Raw genomic sequence first — 7,123 nt, 5'->3', positions numbered from 1 at the left:
ACAGAGCACTGTTCAACCCATCATCCAAAAGTGGAAAGAGTATGGCACAACTGCAAACCTACCAAGACATCGCCATTCACCTAAACTGAAAGGGCAGGCAAGGAGAGCATTAATTAGAGAAGCAGCCAAGAGGCCCATGGTAACTCTGGAGGAGCTGCAGAGATCCACAGCTTAGGTGGGAGAATCTATCCACATGACAATTATTAGTCGTGCACTCCACAAATCTGACCTTTATGGAAGAGTGGCAAAAAGAAAGCCATTGTTGAAAGAAAGCCACAAGAGGTCCTGTTTGCAAGAAGTCATGTGGGAGACACAGCAAACACATGGGAGAAGGTGCTCTGGTCAGATGAGACCAAAATGTAACTTTTTGGCCTAAAAGCAAAACACTATGGGGCAGATCCACAGACAGAGTACGCCGGCGTACTTTCAAATTAACCGCGTCGTATCTTTAGTTTGAATCCTCAAACCAAGATACGACGGCATCTGGGTTAGATCCGACAGGTGTACGTCCTCGTACGCCTTCGGATCTAAGATGCAATACTTTGGCGTCCGCTGGGTGGCGTTCACGTCGTTTTCCGCTTTGGGTATGCAAATTAGCTATTTCCGACGATCCACGAATGTACAATCGGCCGGCTCATTTTTTTACGGCGTCTCTAGTCGGCTTATTCCGGCGTATAGTTAAAGCTGGTATTTTGCGGCGTATAGTTAGACTTGCCATGTTAAGTATGGCCGTCGTTCCCGCGTCAACATTTTTTTTTTCATAAGTCGTCCGTGAATAAGGATGGACGTAATTCAAGTCTAAGTTAAAAAAAATTACGTCGTTGCGACGTCATTTAGCGCAATGCATGGCGGGAAATTTAGAAACGGAGCATGCGCAGTTCATTTGGCGAGGGGACGCGCTTCATTTAAATGAAACACGCCCCCTAATCGCCGATTTGAATTCTACCGCCAGAGATACACTACGCCGCCGTAACTTACGGCGCAAAATCTTTAAGGATTCGAAATTACGCCAGGTAAGGTACGGAGGCGTAGCGTATCTCTGATCTATTTCTATGTGGATCTGGCCCTATGTGTGGGGGGAAAACTAACAGTGCACATCACCCTGAACACACCATCCTCACCGTGAAACATGGTGGTGGCAGCATCATGTTGTGGGGATGCTTTTCTTCAGCAGGGACAGGGAAGCTGGTCAGAGTTGATGGGAAGATGGATGGTGCCAAATACAGGGCAATTTTGGAAGAAAACCTGTTAAGAGTCTGCAAAAGACTTGAGACTGGGGCGTAGGTTCATCTTCCAGCAGGACAGTGACCGTAAACATACAGCCAGAGCTACAATGGAATTGTTTAGATCAAAGTATATTCATGTGTTAGAATGGCTCAATCAAAGTCCAGACCTAAATTCAATTGAAAATCTGTGGCAAGACTTGAAAAGTGCTGTTCATAGATGCTCTCCATACAATATGACAGAACTATTTTGCAAATAAGAATGGGAAAAAATTTCACTCTCCAGATGTGAAAAGCTGGTAGAGACATCCCCAAAAAGACTTGCCGCTATAATTGCAGCGAAAGGTGGTTCTACAAAGTATTGACTCAGGGGGGCTGAATACAAATGCACACCACACTTTTCACATATTTATTTGTAAAAAAAAATTAAAACCATTTACCATTTTCCTTCCACTTCACCATTATGTGCCACTTTGTGTTGGTCTATCACATAAAATCCCAATAAAATACATTTACGTTTTTGAATGTAACATAACAAAATGTGGAAAATTTCAAGGGGTAAGAATACCCTTTCAAGGCACTGTATGTAGCTAGTCTCTATCAGCATCTCAGCAATCTTTCTTTCACAGTGACAATGGTCACCAGTACAAATATGCAGGTGACAAAGTATGCCCCCCTCCCCCTCATTTCCAACTTGACAATATCCATTATTTTCAATGAAAGGAATTTTTCTTTTTTCTTTTTTTTACCTTTTGTTTATTTTAGCAATCTGGCTTTTTACTATTTTTTTTATTTAATTTAATTTTTCCTTTTTTTTTTAAGCAATCTGGTTTTTCTCCATTTGTACAGTTTACATTGATATTGGAACTTGCCATGGCAAACCATTAAAAAGAAGAAAAAAGAACAAACGGAGTCTTACAAAATCAAATTTCGCACATAACCCTCTTGCCTACGATTGCTTTCCCTCATGTCTATAAACAGGGTCTCTCTCAATGGGACGTGGTCAGCAGGGGCGGACTGACCATTAGGGCACTCGGGCATGGACCGAGGGCCCCATGCCACTAGGGGGCCCCATAAGGATGTACAGCCTCCGTAAAACCAGGGAAAGTATGTAAAAATATGCATATTTTTACATCTATCCCTGATATGTCCCTTGCCGACATAATTTTTGTGTGAAAATCGTGAGGCTATAGCTGCCCCGCCTCTGTACTGTCTCCTCAGCCAATGGGAACATAGTGTACACGCCCCTTCCCCTCCTGCGGCTTATTTGATTTTAGAGCAGGAAATTGCCGACAGCTGGAGGAGATGAAGGAAGAGACACAGCCTGCAGTGTGGGAAGGGCTGCAGTCTGCCTGAGGCTGGGCTCACACTAGTGCGGTGCGAATTTCAGCTCTCTTATCTCTGCAGAGAGATAAGAGAAGTGTTCAGCAGATCCATTGCGTTTTAGCTGCAGATTAGCTGTGAATTTGGAGACCTGGGAGAGGGGAGGGGGAGGGGGGAAGTGTATTGAGCTGAATGAGAGAAATCCTGAAGAGAAATGAACACATCTGCGAATCAGCTGCGTACCCATAGAAGATAATGGGCCTGAATTCGCACCTGAGCCGCACCGCAATGCCTAAAAAACGCACACGGTTTGGCGGCAATGTGCAGTGCGAATGCATCGCACATATGTGAACCAGCCTTCATTGAAAACAATGTATTTTGAAATGTTCTGCGAATTGGATGCGGTTTAATCCGCACTCAATTCGCATAGGTGTGAATCCGGCCTGAAGGTAAGCTTGCTGAGCAGAACTGAGTTTATTTTTGTCAGTGGCTTACCCTGGTGAGCAGGGGGGAGGGGAGGATGCGTTTTTCCTCTAGCATGGCTCCTCCTGTCTATGAAGCTGATAGATCAATTTTGTGTGTGAGAAGTGCCATGCTCATGGAGGAAGGATGTTGTGAATTTCTCCCCCAATCTCTGCTACCCTGCCTACTCAGCTGCCCACCAATACACAGGCATAGTGCCCTCCTCGCCTGCATTACCACCTAATGTGTCTGTGAGCTGCTGGGGCACTACAAGTCCCAGCATGCCAGGAGATGGGGGCAGCACTGTGTTCAATCAGGCAGATTTTTGGGGGGAAAGTACTACTGTGTGTCTAGGTCTATGTGTAAACTGTGTGTATGTGTATGTATGTATGTATGCATATATATATATATATATATATATATATATATATATATATATACTGTGTGTCTATGTGTGTATATATGTATAATGTGTGTCTATGTGTATACTGTGGCCCGGATTCACGTAGAGCGGCGCATAGTTATGCCGGTGTCGTGTATCGAATATACGCTACGCCGACTTATCGCAGAGTGGCGAGCACAGTATTCTCAAAGCAAATGCTGGCGTAACGTAAATTCGTAAGGCGTAAGCCGGCCTAATTCAAAGTAAAAAACGACAAGGATATGGACAGCCGCACTCCAGTAACGTGCCCTTTATTGGGTACAGGAAAAAATACACTACAGGTATCAGCACACAGTGGGATAAACAGCTGACGCGTTTCGCATTGAGTGTCAATGCTTAATCATAGCATCAGCTGTTTATCCCACTGTGTGCTGATACCTGTAGTGTATTTTTTCCTGTACCCAATAAAGGGCGCGTCTTTTTCAAGTTACTGGAGTGCGGCTGTCCATATCCTTGTAGTTTTTTTGCACATCCAGTGCATTGCCAGCACCCATCTGCTTCTGAGTGGACATCAATTACCCTAGTGAGCTCACCTGGAGCAGCAGCTTTCTTACCTAATTCAAAGTAGGTGGAAGTGGGCGTGATCCATTTAAATGAAGCGTGACCCCATGCAAATGATGGGCCAAACGAACGGCGCATGCGCCGTCCCGTGGACGCATCCCAGTGCGCATGCTCAGAATCACGTCGGAAATACTCCCTACGATACGTCGAATCACTGCCTACGACGTGAACGTAACCTACGCCCAGCCCTATTCACGTACTACTACGTAAACAACGTAAAATACGACGGCTGTTCCCTGGTCCATACCTTAACATGACTTACACCTGCTTTATGAGGCTTAACTTTACGCCGGACGTACGACTTATGTAAACCGTGTATATTAATGCGCTGGGCGCAAGTACGTTCGTGAATAGGCGTATCTCACTCATTTTCATATTCGAATCGTAAATCAATGGGAGCGCCCCTTGCGGCCAGCGTAAATATGCGCCCACGATATGACGGCGTAAGAAACTTACATCGGTCGTAGGAAGCCTATTTTCAGGCATATTTAGTTCTGTGGGCACGGCGCACAGATACGACGGCGCACATTGACACTTACGCGGCCTGTGTGTCTATCAGTGGCAATGAGTCTATAACGGGCACCATTTCCTCTCTCCTCCACCTGTCTATGCATAGAATGAATCTATCTATGGTCACCACTGACACCCCCTATTCAGGTGTCCAGCCCCTTTTTGGGTGCCAGGCACCTGAATTACAGTGGCGGGGGTGTTTTTGGGAAGCACCTGATTAGAGCCACAGGCTCTAATAGGCGCCCAAAAAGGTGAACAGCGGGCGCCAAGCTGTGCGTTCGCTGTTTATTCAGCTGTGTGTTAGGAAAGTGAAGGAATTCGCTTTGCTAACACTAAACCGCCTCTCAGCCAATCAGGTGCTCGGGTCTGTTACAGAGAGGACGGAAGAAGACATCACGGACGTGCAGGACACCGCCGCTGACCCGCTGCGAAACAGGTAAGTGCCGGGCGATGTACACTGGCTGCATTTGATTGGGCACAGTATCGGCAATTGATGTGCACACTGGAAGCATTTGATGGGGCACAGCAGCAATTGATAGGCACAGTGGTGGCAATTGATGGTCACAGTGGCTGTGTTTGATGGGCACAGTGGCTGCAATTAATGTTTTTTTTTTTTTTTTTTTAGTTTGTTTGCGCCCCCATAAATTTTGAGCACCAACCGCCACTGGTGTCTGTGTATATATAACTTTTACCCTTTAAAATCTCCATAGGCGATGTTTAAAAAATTCTACAGGTTGAATGTTTTGAGTTACAGAGGAGGTCTGGGGCTAGAATTATTGGTCTCGCTCTACCAATCGTTTGGTTTGAACACCACTTTCATATGCAGGCGCTACTCACGTATGCATTCGCTTCTGCACGCGAGCTCGGCTTATAACTTTTTTAGCTGGCTCCTAGATTCCAAGCAAATTTGTCAAGCCCTGGTATAATGTGTGTGTGTGTTTTCATTTGTACCTACTGCCGCTAAACAGAAGTCGATCTAACAATCCCGTGCCCGTGAAAGATCCACTTGTTGCCATTCGGAGGCAGCTGAATGGTGAACTGCTAGCTCGGCCTTAGATCAGGCAGTAGGGCAGGTCTGGGTACACACCTGTGCGGTGATATTATGGCACACATCAAGCACGCCCCGCTGCCCTATCTGAGGCCAACTACAGCAGTTCACTATTCCGCTGGCTCTAAGGCCTCGTACACACGACCAGACATGTCCGATGAAAACAGTCCGCGGACCGTTTTCATCGGACATGTCTGCTGGGTGATTTTGGTCTGATGTGTGTACACACCATCAGACCAAATTCCCCGCAGACAGAATACGCGGCGGCGACAATGACGCAGCGACGTGCGCACACCAGGAAGTTCAATGCTTCCACACATGCGTCGAATCACTTCGAAGTATGCGTGGGATTTCGGGCCAGCGGACATGTACGATGAGTCGTACTGACCATCGGACGTGTCCGACGGACAAGTTTTCACCGGACAAGTTTCTTAGCATGCTAAGAAACTTTTGTCCGCTGGAAACCTGTCCGCTAGGCTGGAAAACTGTTCGGTAGGCCCTACACACGGTCGGACATGTCCGCGGAAACTTGTCCAACGGACCAGTTTCAGCGGACATGTTCGGTCGTGTGTACAAGGCCTGAGACTCACTTGCGTAGTTCAGAGGCTGCAACAAGTGGATTTTTTTTTTCTAATTTAAAGGCCATTTCCTGCCAGCTGCCTGCCACACCAAGCACAAAGGTGTGTGTGTGTGCAAGGGGACACTGATAGAAGGTGATACACTGGGGGGGCTCTGCCATAAGGTAGGACTCTGCGGACTGTGATGTATAGGGAGAATGTTGGGACTTTGATGTAAGGGAGGACTCTGATGTGAGTGTGGCGCTCATCCCGACTGCTTTACTCTATATGTTATTTTGTTTGTTACTTTCTCATAATCCCCATAATCTTCTTTTGCCCGGGGGCCCTATGAGTTGTCAGTCCGCCCCTGGTGGTCAGCTACAGCTCCTCTCTAACATCTACCCCTCTGCAAAAATTAGATCAATATCTGTCTCTTTTCTCTACCCTGAACATATGCAGCTCCTATTTTACCTCACTCTCACCATCACAATCTTCCTTTTTGTCCCTCGACCGACTAAACCTGTTCTCGAAATGGTCCATGATGTATGTCACTCAGCCCTCTGCCCCCTATCCACAAAGGAGAACCTTCTCTCTGCTGCATATCTTTCACTTCCTCCATCCTTGACCAACTTATGCTCTGCCCACAATATTAAAATTCCTCCATGTTGTCTTCTCTGACCATATTTTATTTATTATTATACTACAAAATGTATTCATAAATATCTCTACGCTACATGGTCAGCTGTATATTAACAAATGTTTTCTCAAAATGTATATAAATATAATGCTAAGTAACAAAGCTACAGTTACAATTTTAATTATTTATTGTAAAACACACTGTAAGGAAAATACATGACATAAGGATTACCAATCCAAGCAAGCATGAAACTCTGCCTTTTGAAATAAAGCAGTCCCAAACACATGTTGCAGGCAATGGCACACATCTGGGCCCTCTTTTCCTTGATGCAAAAACATAGTGAAAGAGAACAGAGGTTTT

The sequence above is a fragment of the Rana temporaria genome, chromosome 5 (genome assembly GCF_905171775.1).
Source record: "Rana temporaria chromosome 5, aRanTem1.1, whole genome shotgun sequence".
Taxonomy (NCBI): domain Eukaryota; kingdom Metazoa; phylum Chordata; class Amphibia; order Anura; family Ranidae; genus Rana; species Rana temporaria.
Note: the sequence above shows the minus strand (reverse complement) of the source record.